Here is a 25,790-nt window from a genome sequence, read left to right on the forward strand (position 1 = left end):
AGAGTCCTGTGGCACCTTATAGACTAACAGATGTTTTGGAGCATGAGCTTTCGAGGGTGAATAGTCTATATATAAGGTGCCACAGGACTCTTTGTTGCTTTTTACAGAACTTCTGGGTATTCTTCTTTGCCTTGCAACTGACTCTTTTTGTGATCTTGAACTGGTCACTTAGGGATCAACTGTGCTATGAAAGGGCATCTCTGTCCTCAAAAGTAACTGTTGACACGACATTGTGAGATTCCACGTTTATTCCATCTCATTGATTTCCATATTGAATTTGATGTGTTTACAAGTTAAAAGTATGTTTTTTCCTCCTAAGTGACAGCTCTCTAGAATCAGCCTTGATCTGTGTCTCTGCTCGAGTCTTGATGGAAAAGAGTCTGTGCATTCCCCTGCTGCACCTTCGCATCCTTAACCTCTCGGTGCCCCAGTAAAATGAATACAAGGGGGGTTGTGAAACTAGATTGTTTGTTGTGTGCTTAGCAGCCCTTGGGTGAAAGATGCTATAGAAGTGAAAAATATTATCGTCTGTATTTGTGGTGGGTAATATCATGGGACAGATGCATCTAGCTATCTCAGAAAGAAAACACTGAAGCATGTTTTCGCATAGCAGGAGTTTGGTTTATTTGGGGGGAACAACTAAAGAGATGAAGCAGTATAATTTCCTCTACAATAGGTCTGCTGTTTTGTGTGAGATAGGTAAGGAACATCAGACAATGAAAGATGTCCTTCTTTTGTGCTGTCAAACTCACTATCAGAGCTCAGTGACAGAACTCAGTTCTCTCTCCATTGGGCCATTTGTTCAGTAAAGTGAGAAATACTCTTGTTCTGAAGAATTTCCTAATATGTGACATGGAATAAATAAGCCATATTTTCACTTTATTAAATAGTCTGGTTATAATTTGCATACAGTTATATCATCGTTTGCCGTCTTTTGTACCAGAGGTGTGCCTGCAGATCATTTTTTTTTAAAATCCTGTTTATTGCACTTACACATTCTGTTTGTAGTAATCTCACTGTCAGTTATTGTAGCTGATGCTTCTATTGTGATCTTTGATTTTACAGTGATTATATAACCTGTAACCTTTTTCTCTTGTAATTCAAAATAAAATAAAATAAAGGGAAGGAAAATGTCTGTAGAATATCCCATATTTATTTATTTGAGTACTATTATAAACAATAGGCCAGCTTCAGGAACTCTGCCCCATATCTGTGAATTTCTTTGTGCACTGTTGGTATTACACAATGTCTCATAATACAAGAACAAGGGGCATTCAAGGAAATCGGAAGGTGGCAAATTCAAACCAACAAAAGCAACACAACACATAATTAGACTGTGGAATTCATTGTCACATGATGTTGAAGCCAAAAAATTAACAAGTTTTGAAGAGGGATTGGATATTTATATGGATAACAAGAATATTTAGAGTTATAATAGTTAATGTTAACAACAAGACTATTGGGAAGGGAGATGAAACCTTATGTTTCAGGGGTTAAGACAAATGTGTTAGGTAGTGTTTCCCAAACTTGGGACGCCACTTGAGTAGGGAAAGCCCCTGGCAGGCCAGGCCAGTTTGTTTACCTGCCGCATCCGCAGGTCCGGCTGATCGTGGCTCCCACTGGCTGCGGTTCACTGCTCCAGGCCAATGGGAGCCACTGGAAGTGGCGGCCAGTATGCCCCTTGACCCACGCTGCTTCCAGCAGCTCCCATTGGCCTGGAGCAGTGAACGGTGGCCAGTGGGAGCCGTAATTGGCTGGACCTGCGGATGCAACAGGTAAACAAACCGGCCCGGACCGCCAGGGGCTTTCCCTACACAAGCAGCGTCCCAAGTTTGGGAAACACTGGTGTTAGGGATTGTGATGAGACAATCATGGCAGCAAATAATGCCACAATTGCCTACTGCAGGGTTCTTACACCTTCCTCTGAAGCACCTGGTACTGGCCACTGTTGGAGACAGAATACTGGGCTAAATGAACCTCAGGTTGGATCCAGTCTGGCAAGTCCTCTGTTCCTATAATAGAGAAAGAGATACAGATAGGCAAAGAGTATCATTAATACACTTACTCTGTCTCTCTCCATTCATCCCATACTCACACTCACTTTCTTTTCTTCCCCAGCAGGTAAATCCTGACTAGTGGGTCCAGGCATAGGGCAGGAGCATGGAGGTGAGGGGAGGGAGAAGAAGATTCCCTTTTCATCTCCCATGCTATAGCAGCTACTGAAAAACAAGAGCTGGCTCCTTAAGCTCCTTATGCAGCCTCCTAGGTGGAATGTATGTGTGTACATGGGGGGGGGGGGAGATTTGATGCAAAGATCATGTTTGTAGTAAATACACCACCCTGATCTCCACTTTTCAGACTTCTACATTGGAAGCACCCACCGAGTGCCACCAGCACCCCAAATCCCTCCAGGTCTCTCCACCGCCCTCTTGGACATCAGAACCATAATGCTTCTGCTGCCATATGGCCCACTGAGTCAGTGATAAGATTTGTCCCTAATTGTTCAAACTTCTTTTTATAATTTTCTTGTTGAACGCAGATTTTAAGAGACCTTATCAGCCATTTTAGGTCATTATTATTTTATCAGTAGACTTAGTTTCTCCCTAGCACTTAGCTTCCCCTTGATATATTGGAAAATGCCCTTCTTATTCCCTTAACTCCTTTTGGCTAGCATTAATCAGACATAAAATAAGTATTTTTTTAATTACAATTTGCACATAATTTTCTTCCAGGGAAAGGAAGGGGGAACGAAAACAATAGGTGACAAATTCTAGTCACACCGTTCAATGCACTTCTGGGAAATACCCAGATACCATAGTGATGGGCATGGTATGAGAACCCAAAGAAAACAGAATACACCTTTACTTTCTTGCTGCCACCACAAGCCTTAACACACTGATATTCTTGATTTATTGTCTGCCCTGTTTCTGTTTTCAGCACAGGTTTTCTTTCACTGTCAGAACTTTGTGCAGCCTCCTGGAAAGGCACACTGACCAATTCTTCTTTCTTGAATGCTTCCTTTTTGCAAGCAGGAGTGTAACCTCTCGTGCAGGAATTCATTTTTTCTTTTAGGATTTCCAGTCCTATACACTTTACTCAGGGGTTGAAGACCACTCATGGTTATCCTCTCTTGGTTAGTTGCACAGTTCTTGAGATAAGTGCAGAGCTTGTGTATTGAGCTCTTTTATATACTCCTCTGTGACTTTGTTTATTCCTTGGTGGCTTTGACATGCAATTGCTTTCACACAGAGTGCCTTGGGCTGCGCTTGACAGTTACATAGCTTTGGATACACTGAGAGGTCTTAATAGGTTTCCCATGCAAACATCAAAGCACCACCTTCCCTGCTAACAGCCCATCAGGACTCTGAACTCTGTCCTTCAGTCTTCAACTCTTCTTTTCTCAGCACAATATCAAAATGTGTGATCAAGTTTAAGGCGGCATGTGGTTCCATTGCTTTGGTGCTGCCCCAGAGGCAGGACCTCCTTCTGGAGAAATGACACTTGCAGTGCAATGCACATGCCCATCTAAACTAATCAATGTCTGGCATCTATTCCCAAAGGCACAGGTCCAGCCAACCAGTAAACAGGCACAGTGCCATTCTAACAGATGGGCATTAACGTAGACAGCCAAGAGACCATATATGCGTATCCAGGGTGAGCGTTGAGATCAGGAGACTAAGCCAGGAATATCCAAACCATTGTCTAGCGTGTGTTGACATGGTTGTGTTTACTGTAGTGCAGTGTGGTACATCGCATTATCATTAATCCAGCTCTGAGCAGCATTACGTTGACTTTCATAAATAAAAATCAGAGAGAGAAGGTAGGTGAGGTAATATCTTTTATTGGACCAATTTCTGTTGGTAAGAGAGAGAAACTTTCTCTCTCTCACCAATAAAATATATTACCTTACCCACCTTGTCTCTTTAATATCCTGGGACTGACACAGCTACAACTAACTGCATAAATACAAATAATCATTCCTGATCAGAAGAAGTGAGTTTTGGATCCATATAAATTGGGCAGAATGCTATGTAGCAGTTGCATTTCAATATATCTAGGCATTTGTATTACATTTATCACTAAGGTATAGTAATTTGGATACAAATTAATTCTTTTCACTCTATTCTGCTCTTCTATTGATGACCCTATAGAATTCATGTAAATAAGCTTTTGTATGACCCAGTTGCATTTCACATTTCTTGGTTTTAGGGTATAGTGTCTCCCATGAACAACTGGTGTGTAATAACTGTAATCAAGGAAGTGAGCTAGTAAATTTCAGTATGTTGCACAGAAATAGGTTTATAAAATATATTCAATCCAATATGTCAGTTAAAGTCACTGCAGCAACAGATCATCTTTTTGGACCAAAACAAGAGGACCATGCAAAAACAAAAAGATAGTCAAGCTAAATATATAAAGAAGACTTAACTGTGGCTGGACTGAGCTGACATCACATTTTCTGAAATCAACAAAAAACTGATTTTCAAATTATATGCGATCCAGTTCCCTCTCAAATTGACCTGATTCCTCTACCTTCACCAGCAAATCTCCAATCCTATTTTGGGTAAGAGGCATTTTTCCATGCTTCTAGGCACCCTAAGTGGTTGTTGTTGGTAAGACCTCTCTTCCTAGTTATTGAGCCAGTAACTCAAACAACATGACACTGAGCTTCTTGCACATAAGTGTAGCTCTTCTACCACCTGTGTCAACATTGCCTGTTTAGATGCAACAGAAAGCCATTTGTACACTTTTGTTCATATTTTGCAACATATCCACAGTACAAGAGTCCTAAGAGAGGAGAAGCAAGAAGTTCACAGGATATGAACAACCTGGTGACTGTTGACAATGAATTAGATTAACATCATCTTGTTTTTAATATTACAGTGGTTTAGTTTCCTTTTTAGACTACATTTCCCCTCCCCCAAGGAAATGACAGAAAATGTAAATGGCTTCAGAGACCCTTACACAGCACAGCAGCGGGAGACAGAAATATGGGCAAGTCTATTTGAAGGTGCTTCTAAGCAATCTGATTGTATTACCCATCATTGCAAAAGTACCATTCTGAAAAGGCCCTTCAGCAAAATTGTGCTCTTCTTGTCAAACATTCTATATTGTGTATGTACCATAATAAATTTCAACATCAGGAAAACCAAGGTACTCTACCAGCCCTCACCTGCACAAACTACTCTTCATACCCCACAAATCACCATCAGCAGAGAACCCCTGGAAAATGTGGACTATTTTCCATACCTTGGCAGCCACCTCTCCCAAACAGCCAGCACTGACACAGAAATTGAATACACGATCCGCTGTGCCAGCACATCTTTTGGAAGACTATTCAAACAAGTCTTCAATGATAGGGATCTACAAACAGGTACCAAGTTCTTGGTTTACAAGGCAGTTGTCATCCCCACCTTCTCTATGGGTGTGAGACTTGGGTAATCTACAGATGACATCTCAAGCGGCTGGAGTGGTTCCAGCAGCGCTGCCTCAGGAGGATTCTCAGGATGAGCTGGAAAGACTGACGCACTAACATCAGTGTTCTCTCTGCAGCCAACATCAGCAGTATAGAAGTGCAGGTCATGAAACACCAACTCTACTGGGCTGGCCACTGTGTACGTATGCCTGACACTTGCCTCCCGAAGCAAGTACTCTTCTCTCAGTTAAGTCAGGAAAGAAGGGCTCGCAGAGGGCAACGGAAGCGTTTCAAAGCCATACTGAAATTACATCTTAAAAAGGGAGGCATCAACCCAACAAACTGGGAGGACTTGGTGCGGAACAGAACACAGTGGCACCACACCATACACTAAGCCACAACTCACTTTGAGGAGAACAGATGTGCTCATGAAACGGAGAAGCAACAAAGGAGGAAAGAAAGGGCACAATACTCCAGCCAACAACTATGTCTCCTCCAAGATTACACCTGTCACTTCTGTGACAAAATCTGCAGGGCAAGAATTGGGCTCCTCAGCCACTTAAAAACTCACCAACGAACCCCCTTGGCAGACATCATCCTTGCATCAAGGGATAGCTGAAGAAGAAGATATGTCCCAATACATGTAATCCCCATGGGTTTGACTGAAAGCCCTACCAATCCTTCCCTGCAGAACCAGTGGCAACTTACGTAAATATATTCCTCTTTGCTACCAGTTAATCCAAGACAAAACTGACAGCAAAATCTAAATTGGAGCTCTGTATTTTGGCTCCAACTGCCAGGAATGCCTACCTGTGCACATGAGAATGAGAGACAATGGGAGCACATGGAAGGGGGAAACCTCTGTGATGCCAGCAGACCAGGTGCCAGCTCCTGCCAAGACCCCTAGACCTTACTAAACACTGACAAATGAATAGCTGGAAACCAGTTTGGCTCATCTGTTTCTTAGTATTGTTAAGTATTGTATTAGATTTATAGAGAGGTGTTTAGTGTTTGGACTTCATGAAATGCTTGTGAGTTGCTGCATGCATTAATCTCACTTATAGTATCTGTATCCCATGTTATAAGGTAATATTTAAGTGTGTGTTCTGTAAATATAAAAGTGTTTGGTATGAAATTGGAAACTCCTACAGTTATGAGAGAAACATTATCAAGTGTGAAATACTAATTTATCACAAGGGGGGTCATCTCCTGCCCAACAAAAGAATGTCTATAGACACTGGACAAACCATTGTGGAACATCAGTGGATGAAGGTCTTCGAGGATTGTTTCCCCCACACCCATGAAGAGGAGATATCCACAAAAGCTTGTCTCATCATAACTTGAACTCTGGGGGAAGGGAATACAAATCTTGGAATTGGAATCGCTATGCTACTTGGAATTTGGAGAGGGAAATCTTTCTAAGCATAAGCAAGGGATCCCCAAGCTGCTTATCTTAGGTTAGCCCTAAAGGATATATAGAGCTTGCACATTATATTAGCTTCTATTACTTATTGGAACATAAGACAGTAACTCATGTGTGTGTGTGTATGTTTACCTGCTTTAATCTCTTATTTCCTTTACTTAGTTAATAAATCTGTAGTTAGTTTATTACTAGATTGGCTACAAGCATTATCTTTGGTGTGTGACCTGAGGTGCAATTACCCTGGGTAAGAGACTGATCCTTTGAGACTGGGAGTAATTTGAAAATCATTGTGATTTTTGGTGTAGGGGACCATCTCTCACAAAGGCAGGCTTACCTGGATGGCAAGATAGACTGGAGTGCCCAAGGGAACTGTGTGACTCCATGTTAAGGCTGTTATAGTGCTTGATAAGTTCACACTTGATACTTGGTAGGTGAAATCTAATTATAGAACACATCACCAATACGGGGTTTGTGCCCTGGTTTGTAACAGTCTGCTCTGAGGTTGGCATCCATGTTCGTGAGCCTCTCCAGACCGCTTGACAACCTCAGAGACTTTTCAAGCAATCAAAAGCCAGGGTCTTTGCTCTTAAGGAATGAGGAAGGAAAAGGCTGAGAAGAGGCTAAGGAATTTGTAAGGGGAACAGAGATCTTAACAAGAGCTCCTAAAATTATCCCTAAAGTTGCAATCTGAGTGATATTGATAGCAAGCCCACAGAAAGCTCTTGGATATAAAGACTGATCCACGCTTCTTCAGAAGCATCTGGGAATATAACCCAAACCGGGAATGGAAACTAAGTGATATGCTTAAAAGTGGCACTTTAATTAGAATAGGCTCCACAGGCCTCACCTGTACATCGAAATGAATTGGTTCCTTAGAGCTCTCCACCCGGGTTCCCACCATAAGTTGAAGCCCCTGATCCACAGCAACCAGCCCAACCATGTAAAAGCTAGCCAGAAATTGCATACATAAGTCTCAAAACAACCTTTTCAAAAATGGGCACCTAAGGTTAGGCTCCTAAGTAAATGGCCTGATTTTCAAAATTGCTGATCACCCAGCAACTGCCATATGGACACAAGAGCCTGATTTCAGGCACCCATTTTAGAAGGCCTTGGCATAAAGATTTTTCAGTGAGCACTTAGCATTCTTAGGTAACCCATAACTTACGTGAGGACTAAATCTTTTCATAAGGTGGATCCATACAGTAGGGTGTCTGGAGTAGAGGGAGAGCTGACTAAGGGGGCTTATAATAGACATCTATAAAATCATGAATGGTGTGGTGACAATGAATAAGAAAGTTTTATTTACCCCTTCACATAACACAAGAACCAGAGGTCACCCAATGAAATTAATAGGCAGCAGGTTTAAAACAAACATAAGGAAGTACTTCTTCACACAACGCACAGTCAGCCTATGGAACTGGTTGCCAGGGAATGCTGTGAAGGCCAAAACTATTACTGAGGTCAAAAAAGAATTAGGTAAGTTCATGGAGCATATGTCCATAAATGGCTATTAGTCAAGATGGTCAGGGATGCACCCCCATGCTCCCAGTGTCCCTAAACCTCTGACTACCAGAACATGGGAATGGATGACATGGGATGGATTGCTTGATAATTGCCTTCTTCTGTTCATTCCCTCTGAAGCATCTGACATGGACAATGCTGAAAAACAGGATACTGGGCTAGATGGACCATTGGTCTGATCCATATGGCCATTCTTATATGCTTTCGTCTTATGATGGTGTAGTATTTTATAATATTGTTCTATATATTGCATTAATTTATGCAGTATTTTGGTCATACTTTATTTTCAGGTTCCATTCATAACAAGTTGTTAATGCATTAATAAATAGTTTCAGTAGCAGATTCACATGGCTATGATGTAGGCATGGTAGCACATACGATGGACTTCCAACTTAAATGATCCCTTGCAATTCCTCCTCCTCTTAAAGCTTGGTTCCATTGTGCATAGCAGATGCAACTGATGAAGCAGATGAAACTGCGGAAGTTTTTAATCCTTTTCTACCATGTGTCAAAGCTAAATATGTTTTATGGGGATGGCTTGCTAGGCCATGGTCCAACCCTCCGACTTTATCTGGCCTTGGGACCAGCATTAGGAATAAGGAACCCAGTGGTGTGGCTAATAGATTAAAAAATTAAATAAATACATTATTTAATTGATTGATTAATGAAATAATTTAACAATTAATTGTTACTGAGCTACAGTAAGCCAGTAGGCCAACTCACTGGCCTGTGAGTCAAAGCTCCCAACAGCAGCAGAATTTTACACGTGGTAGAAAAAGATTCAAAACTTCTGCAGTTTCATCTGCTTCATCAGTTGCATCTGCTATACACAATATCAGATTTTGTATTGCTACCCAGAAGACAGCATGTTGCCCACAGGCAAGTGGTCAAGTCTCTGCAAGAAAAGCATCCTATAACTATATTGCAAATCCACTGTTCAAGAACACATTCTCCTCACTATTACTTACATATTTCTCTTCAACGTTATAAATATTATTTGAAAGTTAATGCTACACTGGCCTTAGTCAGCTTTTATTTACATGCAAGAGCTAAAGAATTGTTTTATAATATTTTCAAAGCCTCTAATATTCCAGTCTGAGATGTGTGTTAAGTTATCCAGGAAACTTGTAATTCATGACGAACAGAAGGCAGATGTTAATATAAACAGATGAAATGTGCGTGCCAGCTTTATTTTACAGAAATCAAGGTTTTTAAATTTTGCTTTTATGATCTTGCTATAGTGGTAACACATCAGATGTAAGGACATTAATTATCAGTGTCTGCCTCAGCAAAACTGGAAGAAAATCAAGGTTAATGTGTCTTCTTTTAAACTTTTAATATTTTTTCCCCAGAGGGTCAAGTTCAGATAGTTCGAGCCAGCAAACTCTGCACAAACAGGTTAATTTATGATTCGAACACCTATATCTGTGCACAGAGCGATATAAGCAGTTCCTTTAATACTTAATGACCAACTATAAATTTGTACTCAAGAGGCAAGTATTCAATTCAGCTTCCCTTAAGAAAAATCAAGTAATTTTGTCCAACTGTTTGCCAGTACAAAACGCAATACAAAATCTGAGGGCTGTGCCAGCTGACGAGAATTTTAGATGCAAATCACCAGTATGTCAACATAAATGTGGCATTTTTTCCTACTTTCAACTTAATTTTCAAATTTAAAGAGAAAAGAAAACTTATACAAATAAATGAATTTGCCAAGAGCCACTCAGATACTACGGAGATAGGCCCAATATATGAATGAACCTAGATTAGATGAGAAAAAGATCCAGAATGCTGTAAGTGATTTCCTCACACCATATACTGGTCCCCACAGTTTGCAACAAGCACCATCTTAGTCCACATTCACGGACATTCAAGCTCTCCTTAGAAAAATCCACAGTAAAGTAGAGTGCATCTAAATATATGAGTTCTGAATTCAAATGAGAATGAATTAAATTCTAAAGCTTTCACTGTTCTAATGACTTGGCAAGGCAGAGCCAAGATGAAGTCAACATCTCTATAGAACAATAAATGATTAGCCTCTAAAAGAAGAGAGCCATAGGCTTCAACCAGAAGCAATGAAACATTAAATTCAGGATAACTTCATGGGTGGTGGATTTTATAGAAGGGACAATTTATTATTGTTACTTCCTATTTTCATATAATATCACAGGTTTGCTTAGAACTTTACAGATAGAATAAGGGGACAAGAGGCACAGAAATGCAATTACTTTTATAGCAAAATGGATCTGAAAGGCTTTCTTAATTAAGTAGACGAAGATGACCTTCTATACATGGAATACTGCCTTAGAATTCCAAGCAAGAAGAGAAAAGTAGAGTACAACCAAGGAAGAATCTTAACCTTTCAGGTATTGGTCATCTGAGATTAAAAAATGTAAGCTATTCAGTATCATTAGTATATCATCACTCCCATAACCACATTGGTTGCTGGGGCACCATCACTGATGAGCAATCAACCAATTGTCTCCACCCCTGATGATTGCGTGTCAGTACTTGAGTCTCCTCAAAGTCCATTTCTGTCCACTCTTTTATGTGGTCAATCCATCTCTTCTTCTGTCTACCTCTTCTTCTCTTCCCCTGTACTGTCCCTTGGAGGACGATCCTGGATAGGCCAGATGATCTTGTTACATGGCCGTACCACTTCAGCTTGCGCTTCTTCACGGTTGTCAGGAGGTCTTCATATGACCCAGTACATTGGGTGATGATGTTGTGGACCTCTTCATTAGTGACGTGGTTGAAGTAGGAGTAGGAGATGCCCAGGATTTTACAGAAGCATCTCATCTCTACTACCTGTATTTTTCATTCCAGTTCTGCCGTAAGGGTCCATGTCTCGCACGCATACAGAAAAATGGAGATGACCAATGCGTGCAGCAGTTTCAGTTTGGATTGCAGGGAGATGTTCTTATTCCTCCAAATTGGCTTTAGCTTTCCCACTTCTGTTGTTTGCACAGTTCTTGCCTGAATTTCTGCCTTGGATCCTTCATCAGCGATGATTGCCCCCAAATACTTGAACTGTTTCACTGTCTCCAGCTCTTGTCCACTGACAGTGATATGTGCGCTGATCCCAACACGTTTGTTTGTCATCAGCTTGGTTTTCTCTGTACTGATTTCCACACCATATTTTGCGGAGGTTTCATCCAATTGTTTCACAAGATTGGCAAGTTCATCTTCGCTGCTTGCCAGGCCATCAATGTCATCAGCGAACTGAAGATTTGAGATTGTTTGCCCCCAGTGCTGACTGTGCATATGTGATCTTCTAGGGCATCCATCATTATGCACTCCAAGTAGATGTTGAACAGTGTGGGCAAAAGAAGGCAGCCTTGCTGGATTCCAAGAGTGGTGCAAAACCACTCTCCTATTGTGCCATTGACGAGAACTGCACTGCTGGACTTGGCATACAGTTGTTTAATGGTAAGAATAAGCTTATGACCAACATTATACTTCTTCATAGCTGCCCAGAGAGCTTTGTGTCATACTGTCAAATGCCTTCTTGAAGTCAACAAAGACATAGTAGATGTCCTGCTGGTGTTGTAAGTACTTCTCACATAGAACGCGAAGGTTGAAAATCTGTTCCATGGTACTTCTTCCAGCACAAAAGCCAGCCTGTTCTTCAGTGATGCTTGTGGCTTCAATCTGTTCAATAGGACTTTCAAATCACTTTGCTAGAATGGCTAATTAAGCTTATGGTCCGGTAATTCTGATACAATTACAGGTTGCCTTTCTTTGGCAGAGTGATGATTAGTGACTGTGTCCACGTCTAGGGCCACTCACCGGTCTGCCAGATCTTGTTGCAGATCTTGGTGAGTGCATCTATTACTATTTCTCCTTTGAATTTCATCAATTCAACTGGGATGTTGTCAATACCTGTAGCTTTTCCGTTCTTGAGTGATTTCACAGCTGTGTCCACTTCTTCACACAGTATTGGAAAGTCATCCTCCTCTGTTGAATCTGAGCTGCCTAAGACACTAGGATCTCCATTTGTCTGGTGGTTGTATAGATCAGAGAAGAAGTTTGTCCACCTATTGATGATGTCCTTTTCTTCTGTAAGACTGTTCCCTTCTTTGTCTTGAATTGTGTAAGTATATAGTTTATTAAAAAGTTTGAGGGGTTCATTTACTTCTGGTTATCGAATTGCAACTCAGACATTGAAAGGAGAAGTAGAATTTTCAAAAGAACTCACCATTGGCTTAACTCTATTCTTGTTGAAGTCAATTATTGTAATTGAGTTCAGTAGAAGCAAATATACCACCTGTAAAGTTTTTCTGCTACACAGTGAAGGTTAGAGAATGACACACAGAAGAGAGCTGTATAGTTTGGGACTCAGGTTGTGGTCAAAATATTCTGCAAAAGATAAATGGAACAGAGTGTAATCATAATATGGAAAAAAGATACTGATATTAGTATAACACTGTCCCAAGAAATTGACCATTTTTTGTTTTTCTCTTGCACATTTTATTTAGGGGGAGATTTTCAAAGGTGCAAAGATGTATTTAGATACCCAATGCTCACTAACTTTGGTAGGAGTTTGGAACCTCATTGCCCTTTGTGCCTTTGAAAATCTCCTCCTTTGTCACTTAGGTATTACCTGATCAATTTTGTTTGTTATAGTTGCTGGTTATTTAAGTTGAGGTTACCATTAGCTGTCCAAGTTCCATAGATTTTTGTAGCGTTGTTTGTAACTGACATGTGATCTCTATGAGACAGAAATTCTAGAACTATATTCTTGTGAGATAATTGTATGGCCATTCAGTTTTCCATCATAATTTGTGTATCTTATGACCTTTTCATTTTTGAAGATGAATATTTATAATTTACCAGAAGAGTGAAAAAGAACAGAGTCCACAATGGCCAATAAACACTGTACTTAAAATCAGTGTGACCAGAATTGGTTGAAATGTTTTCAACCAAAAATGAAACAAAAAAGTTTTGTGAAAAATGTTTGGTTAGGTCAAAATTTCAAAACTGAAATGTTTTTCAGTTTTAGGTTTCATTGAAAAACTGAACAATTCCAGGGGAAAAAATGAATTTAATGGAAATTTTGTTGTTACATTCAAAGTTTTTCATAGAAAACATGACATTTTTAGACCTTTATGGGACTTAGGTTCCTAAGTCACTTTGCATTTTTGAAAGTTTTACCCTTGTTCTAATCCTTAAGAATTCTAATGGTACTTTTGTGGCTGAAACTACAAGAATTTACTTAATCTCACCACACCTAATTTTGTATGAGGATGTTACAGTAGCTCATTTTGAGGCTGACACTACACAATATTTTTAGCACAGACTTTGCTTACTCAGTTTAAATGGCATTGTGTCACATAAAATGTGATTTTTGTTTATAAGTAAATTGATTATTTTAATTTTCACGTGTGTGTTCATAGAGAGGAAACATAGTCAAGTGGTTAAAGCATAGACTGGGAGACAGGAGATGTTACCTTCTCCAATCTGCAACACAGCCTCTGTATGGCTTTGGAAAATCAAAAACACTCTGTGCCTCAATTTTTCCATAAATAAATAAATAAATAATAAATCCTAGTTCCTATACAGCACTTTTCATCATTAGATCTCAAAGCACTTTTGAAAGGATCATCATTCCCATTTTACAGATGGAAAATTGAGGCACAAAGAGGCAAAATGACTTGCCCAAGTAACCCAGCACACAAACCAAACCAAGAGTAGAATTAGTTCTCCTGATCCCAGGCCAGTGATCTATTCACTAGATCACACTGTCTGACTCCCCTAACTTGTAGAGATATTATGAAGACATATTTGACTCTAATTGGAACCTTTAGGTAATATTGAAATATAAATAATACTTAGCACTGTTTGTAAAGTCCTTCAAGATGGAAATATCAATGAATGTGCTTGTAAAGAGGATAAATACATTAAATGAGAGACTAAGCTTTGTGCTAAAATCTAATTCAGGTTTCTCAAACAAATCTATCATTGTCATTTTCAATTTTTGCTGATAACTATGAGACTTTGTGGCATTTTGTGGCTCTAATTTTTTCAATTTCATCTGAGATTGTTGAGACAATTACAACCATGGTCTACTTTTAGGATTACTTAAATATTTCTTATGTTCCTTTTAGGATTCAAAAAAGCCAAAGGATAGTCTCTCTACTAGTAGAAATTAAAATCCCAGTTTCCCTAGTCTGAAGACACTATTGCCTTTTGAGATCACTTTTAAAACAATGGTACCCTAAGGCAATGGGCCAGAAGCAGTAGTATATGCAATTACTGTCACATTCAATCTAGACCAACAGTGTTATATGTTTTGTTTATACAGAAACCTTATTGGCTGTGTAACTTGATTTAATGATGATCTTTTAAGAATTCCCAAGTCACATGCCCTGAAAAGAAGGCTAGTGTACTCATTAAAGAATTGGTCATACAGTATCCTAAGGAACTTGAACAGAGCTTGAACCTACATTTCCAAAGATATCTGCCATAGGAATAAATCTAGCCAGATGTTTTAGTTCACTGCAAAAAATAAAGTGGGGCAGTTGGGAGGCTAAGAGGAGGATTGGTTGAAATTTGCAATGAAAGAGGAGAAAAAAAACTGTGTGCAGATGCACACTAATCTAGTGCAATGATAGATAAAAAGTTGATATTGATAACTGTCATTTATTAATTATTGATATAATCAGGACTGGGGGCCCACAGTGCAAAGTGCTGTGTGAACACATAGGAAGAAATGGTTCCTCTCACACGGAGCTTACAGTTCAGTTTAAGATAAGGCAAAAAGTAACAGAGACAATCAGTAGGAGGGAAATGTGGAGCATTAATTTATAGATTCCTTGGATAAAATCATGGCCTTAATGCAGTCAATGGGAGTTCTGCCATTGACTTCAGTGGGGCCGACATTTCACCCAGAAGGGTGATCATAAGATTTTAAGGCCAGAAGGGACCAGTATAATCATCTAATCTGAATTTTTGCATAACACAGGCCATGAAACTTCGCACAGTAATTCCTGTATCAAACCCATAACTTCTGGTTGCGCTAGAGCATATCTGTTAGAAAGACATCTAAATCATGATTTAAATATTCCAAGTGCAGGAAAATCCACCACATTCCTAGGTTCCCATGGCTAATTACCTTCACTGTTAAAAATCTGCACTATATCTCCAGTTCAAATTTGTCTTCCACCAGCTTCCAGCAATTGGATCATTTTATGCTCATTTGAGAAAAAGATATGTATTTTCCAGTCCTCAAACCATTCTTGTGGCTCTGCTCTGAATACATGTTTATACACGTAAACTATGTGCATAAATTCATGTTTCCAGATCTTTAAAAATTGAAACTATATTTAAACAAATACTGCCAATCTGACACAGGCTTTCTCAAGATGCTTTGCAGATTTTAAAAAGCAGTCACATCACTTCATCTGGTTATAGCAGCTAAAGAAGAATTGGTTTGATTTTAGTTATGGATTAATAAATAATCTGATTAGAGCAGCTAACGTTCACAGGAACATCAGCACTGCAGTGCTGAACTTCCACAAATGTTAGAGTACATTTAGCACACCTGTCTGCTTGAACTTATCACAAACCATGCCTAAATGCAAAAGCTAAGGAAATGTCCTCTTATAAAGAGAAGGTTAACAAATGATAATTAAAAGAAAACAAAATATAGAGGTTCCCGTATAAAGAAGCATCAATAGATTTCATATTTTATTACTATCTACATTTTATCAAGTCTTTTCTCTATCCCCACTTTGAACTTTAGGGTACAAATGTAGGGGCCTGCATAAAAACTTCTAAGCTTAATTACCAGCTTAGCTCTGGTTCGGCTGCCACCATTTTCAATGGATTCCCTCCCTGGGAAACCTTGAAAAACCTTCACCAAATCCCTGGTGAAAACAAATCCAACCCCTTGGATTTAAAACAAGGGGAAATTAACCATTCCCCTCCTTCCTCCCACCAACTCCTGGTGAATCAAGATCCAAAACCCCTTTGGATCTAAAACAAGGAAAAAATCAATCAGGTTCTTAAAAAGAAGGTTTTTAATTAAAGAAAAAGGTAAAAATCATCTCTGTAAAATCAGTATGGAAATCAACCTTACAGGGTAATTAAACTTAAAGAGCTCAGAGGACTCCCCTCTAGTCTCAGGTTCAAAGTACAGCAAACAAAGAGAAACACTCTAGTAAAAGGTACATTTACAAGTTGAGAAAACAAAGGAAAACTAACACGCCTTGCCTGGCTATTTACTTACAAGTTTGAAATAGGAGAGACTTGCTTAGAAAGATGTGGAGAACCTGGATTGATGTCTGGTCCCTCTCAGTCCCCGAGAACGAACACACTCCCAAACAAAGAACACACACAAAAGCCTTCCCCCCCCCAAGATTTGAAAGTATCTTGTCCCCTTATTGGTCCTTTAGGTCAGATGCCAGCCAGGTTACCTGAGCTTCTTAACCCTTTACAGGGAAAAGGATTTTGGAGTCTCTGGCCAGGAGGGATTTATAGTACTGTACACAGGACAACTATTACCCTTCCCTTTATAGTTATGACACGCCCCCCAAATCACAGATAGTGTTGGATGTTCGGTTTCACACTGGCTGTGATTTCTTCCTGGAGTTCTAGGAGAAAACAGAGTTAATAAGACACATGTACCTTTAGACATACTACTGATTATATAAAAACTAACAATATGTTTCATTCCAAAAACAATTGTTAACCAGTTAACTCTGGGAAACTTTCCCGGGAGAGTGCATCAGCCACTTTGTTAGAAGCTCCCGAAATGTGTTGTATTTCAAAATCAAAATTTTGGAGAGCTAAACTCCACCGAAGAAGTTTTTTGTTATTTCCCTTGGCGGTATGAAGCCACTGTAGTGCAGCATGGTCTGTTTGTAGTTGGAAACGCCGTTCCCAAACATATGGGCGTAGCTTTTCCAGCGCGTACACAATGGCATAGCATTCCTTTTTGCTGATTGACCAATGGCTTTCCCTCTCAGACAGGTTCTTACTGAGAAATACGACAGGATGGAATTTTTGATCCGGTCCTTCCTGCATTAAAACTGCTCCCACGCCTCGCTCGGACGCATCTGTGGTTACTTGGAATGGTTTGTCAAAGTCTGGGGCCCTTAGCACAGGGTCAGACATGAGTGTTGCCTTAAGCTGGTTAAAGGCCTTTTGACACTCATTAGTCCACTGAACTGCATTTGGCTGTTTCTTTTTGGTTAGGTCTGTCAGCGGGGCGGCGATTTGGCTGTAGTGGGGTACAAATCGCCTATAATATCCAGCCAAGCCTAAGAAGGATTGGACCTGTTTTTTAGACTTTGGAACCGGCCACTTTTGGATAGCATTCACTTTGGCCTGTATGGGATTTATAGTTCCTTGACCCACCTGGTGCCCCAGGTAAGTCACTTTGTTTTGGCCTATTTGACACTTTTTAGCCTTAACAGTTAGTCCTGCCTGCTGGATGCGCTCGAAAACTTTTTTCAGGTGCTCCATGTGCTCTGCCCATGAATCAGAAAAAATGGCCACATCATCGAGGTAGGCAACTGCAGATTCCCCCAATCCCGCTAGGAGACCATCTACAAGTCTTTGGAAGGTAGCGGGTGCATTTCGCAACCCGAAAGGGAGTACATTGAATTCATACACCCCTGCCTGGGTGACGAAGGCTGACCTTTCCTTAGCGGGTTCATCTAGTGGTACTTGCCAGTACCCCTTGGTTAAGTCTAAAGTAGAGATGAATTGGGCATGTCCCAATTTCTCCAATAGCTTATCTGTGCGTGGCATTGGATAGTTGTCAGGACGAGTTACAGCATTTAGCTTACGGTAGTCCACGCAAAAGCGTATTTCCCCATCTGGTTTGGGAACTAGAACCACTGGAGATGCCCATGCACTCTTAGAGGGGCGGATTATACCCATCTGTAGCATGTCCTGGATCTCCCTTTGTATAGCAGTTTTGGCATGAGGTGACTCCCGGTAGGGTGGGGTTCTAATAGGGTGAGCATTACCTGTGTCAATGGAGTGGTATGCCCGTTTGGTCCATCCTGGAGTGGCTGAGAAAATTGGTGCAAAGCTTGTGCACAGCTCCTTGATCTGCTGTCGCTGCAGACGTCCAAGGGTCATGGAGAGGTTCACCTCTTCCACGCCACCATCCTTTTTTCCTTCGTAGTAGACACCTTCAGGCCACTCCGCGTCATCTGTTTCCTGGGCGGTAAACTGGCAAACGTTTAATTCTCTGGAATAAAAGGGCTTAAGAGAATTAACATGGTATACCTTAGGCTTTATGTTGGAGGTGGGGGAGGCTATGAGATAGTTAACAGCTCCTAGGCGCTCCTGGACCGTGAATGGTCCTTCCCACGACGCTTCCATTTTATGGGCCTGGATTGCCTTTAAGACCATGACTTGGTCTCCTACTTTGAAGGACCGTTCTCTGGAATGTTTATCATACCAGGCCTTTTGCTCTTCCTGAGCATCCTTTAGGTTTTTTTTAGCAAGGGCCAAAGAATGTTGGAGGGTGTTTTGTAGGTTGCTTACAAAGTCTAGAATGTTTGTTCCTGGAGAAGGCGTAAACCCCTCCCATTGCTGCTTCACCAACTGTAATGGCCCCTTAACCTCACGGCCATACACAAGTTCAAATGGTGAAAACCCTAAACTGGGATGTGGTACAGTCCTGTAGGCAAAAAGCAACTGCTGCAACACGAGGTCCCAATCATTGGAGTGTTCATTTACAAATTTACGTATCATGGCCCCCAAAGTTTCATTAAACCTCTCCACCAGGCCATTGGTTTCATGGTGGTAAGGGGTGGCAACCAAGTGATTCACCCCATGAGCTTCCCACAGGTTTTCCATGGTTCCTGCCAGGAAGTTAGTTCCCGAATCTGTAAGGATGTCGGAGGGCCAACCTACCCTGGCAAAAATGTCTGTTAATGCCTGGCACACACTTTTAGCCCTGGTGTTGCTTAAGGGTACTGCTTCCGGCCATCGGGTAGCAAAATCCATGAAAGTCAGTACGTACTGCTTTCCTTTGGGTGTCTTCTTTGGGAAAGGACCCAGAATATCCACAGCTACGCGCTGAAATGGGACCTCAATTATGGGTAGTGGCTGGAGAGGGGCTTTCACCTGGTCTTGGGGTTTTCCCACTCGTTGGCACACCTCACAAGACCGGACATAATTAGCAACATCCTTGCCCATTCCCTCCCAGTGGAAGGACTTCCCCAACCGGTTTTTGGTTCTGTTCACCCCAGAATGGCCACTGGGATGATCATGGGCTAAGCTCAAGAGCTTTACCCGATACTTAGTGGGAACTACCAACTGCCTTTGAGGATGCCAGTCTTCCTGGTGCCCACCAGAAAGAGTCTCCTTGTATAAAAGTCCTTGTTCTACAACAAACCGGGATCGGTTAGAAGAGCTGAGAGGCGGTGGGGTGCTCCGCGCCGCCGCCCAAGCTTTCTGAAGGCCGTCATCTGCTTCCTGCTCGGCCTGGAACTGTTCCCTTGATGCTGGAGACATCAGTTCCTCCTTGGACTGTGGACTGGGGCTTGGTCCCTCTGGAAGCGATGCAGGTGCTGGGGCTGTTTCCATTGACTGTGAACCGCTGTCCGCTGGTGCACTATGTGGTAACTCAGGCTCTGGCTGAGCCTCTTGGGTAGGGTTATCTGCTGCTTCTGCCAGTTCAGGCTCGCTGGTGCCCTCTGGCGTTGGAGTTGTAGACGGGTTTGCAAGCGCTGGACTCAGGGCTGGCAATGGTTCTGGTGCTGGTTGCGTTGCCAGTTCCGGTTCTGGGACTGGCTTTGGCTGGGTCTCTGGGATTGGATCCACTACGGCTGTTGCAGTCGTTGGCAGGGGATCCAGTTCCACCACCTTTGTCTGGGTCTCCGGTAACACAGACGGGGCCCTGGTGGATGGCTCAGGAACAGGGATGGGGGTGAAAGCTTGCTTAGCCTGACTGCGGGTGACTATTCCCACCCTCTTGGCTAGCTTCACATGGTTGGCCAAGTCTTCCCCCAGCAGCATGGGAATGGGATAATTGTCATAGACTGCAAAAGTCCACATTCCTGACCAGCCCTTGTACTGGACATGCAACGTGGCTGTAGGCAAGGTTACAGATTGTGACACGAAGGGTTGAATTGTCACTGTAGCCTCTGGGTTGATGAGTTTGGGGTCCACTAGGGATTGGTGGATAGTTGACACTTGAGCCCCAGTGTCCCTCCAAGCGGTAACCTTCTTTCCGCCCACTCTCAAGGTTTCCCTTCGCTCCGAGGGTATGAGAGAGGCATCTGGGTTTGGGGATCTTTGGTGTGATTGGGGTGTAATGAACTGTAATCGGTTGGGGTTCTTGGGGCAGTGAGCCTTTATATGTCCCAGTCCATTACATTTAAAACATCGCCCTGCTAAGGTATCACCGGGACGAGGTTGGTTGGTGGAGACTGGTGTGGTGGGGTGAGAAGGCGTCTGGGGTTTCCCTTGGGATGTGGGTGGGGCCTTGGGTTGTCCCCGGTGGTAAGGTTTTGTTTCGGCTTGCCCCTTCTGATATTCGCTCCAACTGCTACTAGTTTTTTTTCTTTTCTGCCACCTCCACCCATTGGGCTCCAATCTTCCCCACCTCAGTTACAGTTTTGGGCTTCCTATCTAGGATGTACCTTTCTATTTCCTCAGGAACACCCTCTAAAAACTGCTCCATTTTTACTAGGGAAAGCAGATCTTCCAGAGATTTAACATTTGCTCCTGATACCCAGGCATCACAATTTTTGTCAATGTGGTAGGCATGACGGGTAAATGACACATCCGGTTTCCACTTTAGGGCTCTGAACTGCCAACGGGCATGCTCGGGTGTTAGCCCCATTCTGAGTCTGGCCTTGTTTTTAAAAAGTTCATAACTGTTCATGTGTTTAAAAAGTTCATAACCTCATGTGTAGGCATTTCAGCCGCCACCTCTGCTAAGGGTCCACTGAGCTGCGGCCTCAGCTCTACCATGTACTGGTCTGCAGTGATGCTGTATCCAAGGCAGGCCCTTTCAAAATTTTCTAAGAAGGCCTCAGTATCATCGCCTGCCTTGTAGATGGGGAATTTTCTGGGATGGGAAGTGGTACCTGGAGGGGGGTTGTTAGCATTGGCTGGTGCATCCTGCTTAGCTTTTGCTACTTCCAGTTCATGCTTCCTTTCTTTTTCTCTCTCCTCCATTTCTTTTTTTTTCAGCTCCATCTCTTTCTTTTTTAGCTCCATAGTTCTCTTGTGAGCCTCCTCTTTGGCTTTTTCCAGCTCCATCTCTTTTTCATGGGCCTCCTTTTTGGCTTTTTCTTCTCTTTCTTTTAGTTTCATCTCTCTCTTGTGGGCCCCCTCTTTGGCTTTCTCCTCTCTGTCTCTCAGCTCTCTCTCTCTCTTGTGGGCCTCCTCTTTGGCTTTTTCTTCTTTGGTAGTCATTTTCCTGTTTTTTTGTGCTGGGTCACCCCCTTTGCAGTTGACAAACTGGGAAGCTCTCAGCTCTGGCTGCTGCAGAGTTAACAGTAACTTTCTAACTAGCTACTCCCGAGGATGTAAAAAGAAAAAAAAAAAACAATTCAGCTTGTAAATACCTTTTACCAGTCATTTGCTAATTGAACCCTTCTCTTAACAAAGGACCTGTAAAAAAAACTTAACACCTCTGCCTTTAGGCAAGGAGAGATAAGATATGCATCTATCTACTTCCAGCTCGGCTTTCCAAGCAGCTAGAAGGAAAAAAAAATCTCACTGGCTTTTGGGTTTAAAATGATCCCACCGCTGCCACCATGTCAGGACTGAGATCCCCACTTTGAACTTTAGGGTACAAATGTAGGGGCCTGCATAAAAACTTCTAAGCTTAATTACCAGCTTAGCTCTGGTTCGGCTGCCACCATTTTCAATGGATTCCCTCCCTGGGAAACCTTGAAAAACCTTCACCAAATCCCTGGTGAAAACAAATCCAGCCCCTTGGATTTAAAACAAGGGAAAATTAACCATTCCCCTCCTTCCTCCCACCAACTCCTGGTGAATCAAGATCCAAAACCCCTTTGGATCTAAAACAAGGAAAAAATCAATCAGGTTCTTAAAAAAAAGGTTTTTAATTAAAGAAAAAGGTAAAAGTCATCTCTGTAAAATCAGTATGGAAATCAACCTTACAGGGTAATTAAACTTAAAGAGCTCAGAGGACTCCCCTCTAGTCTCAGGTTCAAAGTACAGCAAACAAAAAGAAACACTCTAGTAAAAGGTACATTTACAAGTTGAGAAAACAAAGGAAAACTAACACGCCTTGCCTGGCTATTTACTTACAAGTTTGAAATAGGAGAGACTTGCTTAGAAAAATGTGGAGAACCTGGATTGATGTCTGGTCCCTCTCAGTCCCCGAGAACGAACACACTCCCAAACAAAGAACACACACAAAAGCCTTCCCCCCCCCCCCAAAATTTAAAAGTATCTTGTCCCCTTATTGGTCCTTTAGGTCAGATGCCAGCCAGGTTACCTGAGCTTCTTAACCCTTTACAGGGAAAAGGATTTTGGAGTCTCTGGCCAGGAGGGATTTATAGTACTGTACACAGGACAGCTATTACCCTTCCCTTTATAGTTATGACACTATCTACATTTTATCAAGTCTTTTCTCTGGGTGGTTCTTAATTAAAATTGTTCTGGTGTTTTGAGAAAGGAGTGATGTCAGCTCTTGGAAATAACTTCTATAGCCAAAATGTTGCTCATGTATTATCAGTATGGCAATGGTACCATAAGTAACAGATTATTGGACACTTCAGAAATGAGACATGATATTTATTGGCATTAAGACTTAATACACATGAATATTTCTCCTCAATTAGATCAGCAAGAATTTGCAACGTACAGTAATGAGAACTGGACAATGGAAGGGAAAGTGGGAGTGTATAAGGGTGACAAAGTTTAGAAAGCCAAGTTAGACTTTATGGAAAATAGAAGGGAAATAACAAATGCAAACAGCATAAGACTTTTCAAAGTGGTAGAACTGGAGGAATTTATCATTTCTCATCCTGTATTATAATAATAGTCTTAAAGCTGGGGAAATTCTAATCAAAATCTTCCGTTTTTATTCAGTGTGGACACTGGTCAAAAAGGAGACATTTGGATCAATTAAATAGCATCTGAAAGATTTCCTACGGTATTATATGCTATCTTTATTTTTCCACCAAACAGAGAGTTTTCTTTGCTGGACTTGAATGTTTTCTCTTTTCCAGACTCTGAGACTATGTTTTCAGACTGTCAGAAAGAGGTCAAAATGGAATTGGAGGACTCACAGTCTGACATTTCAGATCTCTGCAAATTCCTTTGGCAGAAATATTTATAGATGGTGGTGGGTTAGATTTGAGCATCAGTGCAAGCATTAGCTATTGCACCTCTGTGCAGAACAGGGAACCTCATATGCCTCATTACTTTTTCTGGCTTTTATTATTGTTCTCTGCCATAAAGAGCACCCATCTTTTGTTGCACTGTATGTAGTTCAGTGGGCCATGTAAATGTGCCTTACTGATTACTAAGGCTAGGTCTACACTGCAGGGGAGGGGTCGACCTAAGATACGCAACTTCAGCTACGCCTGCCTCCTGGCTGTGAGGACGGCGGTGAGTCGACCGCTGCCGCTCCCCCATCGACTCCGCTTCCACCTCTTGCTGCGGTGGAGTTCCAGAGTCGACGGCAGAGTGATCGGGGATCGATTTTTATCGCGTCTACACTAGACGCGATAAATCGATCCCGGATAGATCGATCGCTACCCGCCGATCCGGTGAGTAGTGAAGACGTGCCCTAAGTGAAGTGATTCAGCTCTATGTAATGTAATCCTAATTACATTTTGTCCTGGGAGGTAATACTGAAAATTTCTGGGTGCAAAGGTTGTGGATCTCTTGAGACATCTTAATAGGCTTATGTGCAGTGTTGGGGAGGAGCTGGTGGTCGTGGTACATGCAGGTACCAATGATATAGGGAAAGACAGAAAGAGGTCCTGGAGGCCATATTTAGGCTGCTAGGTAACAGATTGAAGTCCAGGAGCTCTATGGTAGAATTCTCTGAAATGCTTCCAGTTCCATGCACAGGGCCAGGTAGATAGGCAGAACTGCAGGGTCTCAATGCATGGATGAGACAACTGTTTAGGGAGGAGGGTTTTTGGCTTAATAAGAACTGGGGATCCTTTGGAGGAAAGGAGGAGCCTACACAGGAAGGATGGACTCCACCTATACCAAAGTGGAACTAGATTGCTAGTGTAGCCTGATTTAGGGTGTACTAACAATATTAATTTAATGTATCAGTTTAATTTAATTAATAAATAATAATAAATAATTATTAATATTAATAGTATGGGTTTTAGGCTCGCCAATCTGTTTGATAAGAAGATAAAAGTTCTTTTCCTGAATCAGGCTCCACAGAATTTATAAAGAACCCTCGGGGGTATGACAGGAAGCTCATACTGAGACAGATGTAGCCCTAAAGACTTTTTATTAAAATCAATAATAGCAAGCAAATGGTAAAATACTCAGAGTTACAAAGTTACAATGGCATTACTGCTATTCAAAAGATTAGTATTATATGCAACAAAGCTTTGGTTAATATACTCACACCCTTCCTTGATAACCTGGTGGTAAGAGACACAGGACCAGCCTTGCAGTTCAGGTTTCTCAATTCTTGAGTGAGGGATGCAGTGCTTAGAAAAAGCTAATGCTACTTAGGGTTTACTTGATTAACTTAAGCTTAAAATCAAAACCTAATAAGCAAACTAAGAATAAAAGCTTAGGGAAACCAAGCTTAGTTCCCTTGAAACTTAGAAAGTTTAAGAAGAACAAGTACAGCCTACTAATAGTAGCAGTCATCGTAGATAGAATAGATAGAGAGAGTGGAGGAAATAAGTGAGAATAGAGTAAAGTGAGAATACTCTAGCGAGGTGGGTCACATCTTTTATAGGGCACAAGTGCTGGAAATCCTTCCTCCTATGCCCAAATTTCATTCCTCACCCACAAAATTTTAGGGTATGCTTACTCCATAGGCTAGTACGTATGTGCGTATTGATGACATGTACATACGCACATACGTTTCCTTGTGGTGTACCTGTTAAGTCCGTGAGTACAACATTGAAAAAACCCCTATGCCATTCTCCATTGTCTATTGGTCTAGATAAAATGTCATAGACATAGGGGTGGGTACTTATCGATTTAGGTAACAAGCTATAGGTCAACTTTGCTTTCTGAGTAAAAGGTCATAATATAAATATGCTAACTTTGCCTTAGCTTAACATACAGGATATGGCCTGTAGGTCTCTTGCATTACAGCCAAACTTACTTTAATATAAATCTATAAACTTATTACAATAAACCAAAAGTTAAACTATAAGAAAAGATATATATGCAAGCAAGCAGATTAATCCTGTAGGCTACACTAGCATGTAAAATTAAAAAGATTGTAGAGAAGTTTTTAATGTAAGGGCTCGGGGAAAGCCGACTGGT

Source organism: Malaclemys terrapin, chromosome 3 (genome assembly GCF_027887155.1).
Source record: "Malaclemys terrapin pileata isolate rMalTer1 chromosome 3, rMalTer1.hap1, whole genome shotgun sequence".
Taxonomy (NCBI): domain Eukaryota; kingdom Metazoa; phylum Chordata; order Testudines; family Emydidae; genus Malaclemys; species Malaclemys terrapin.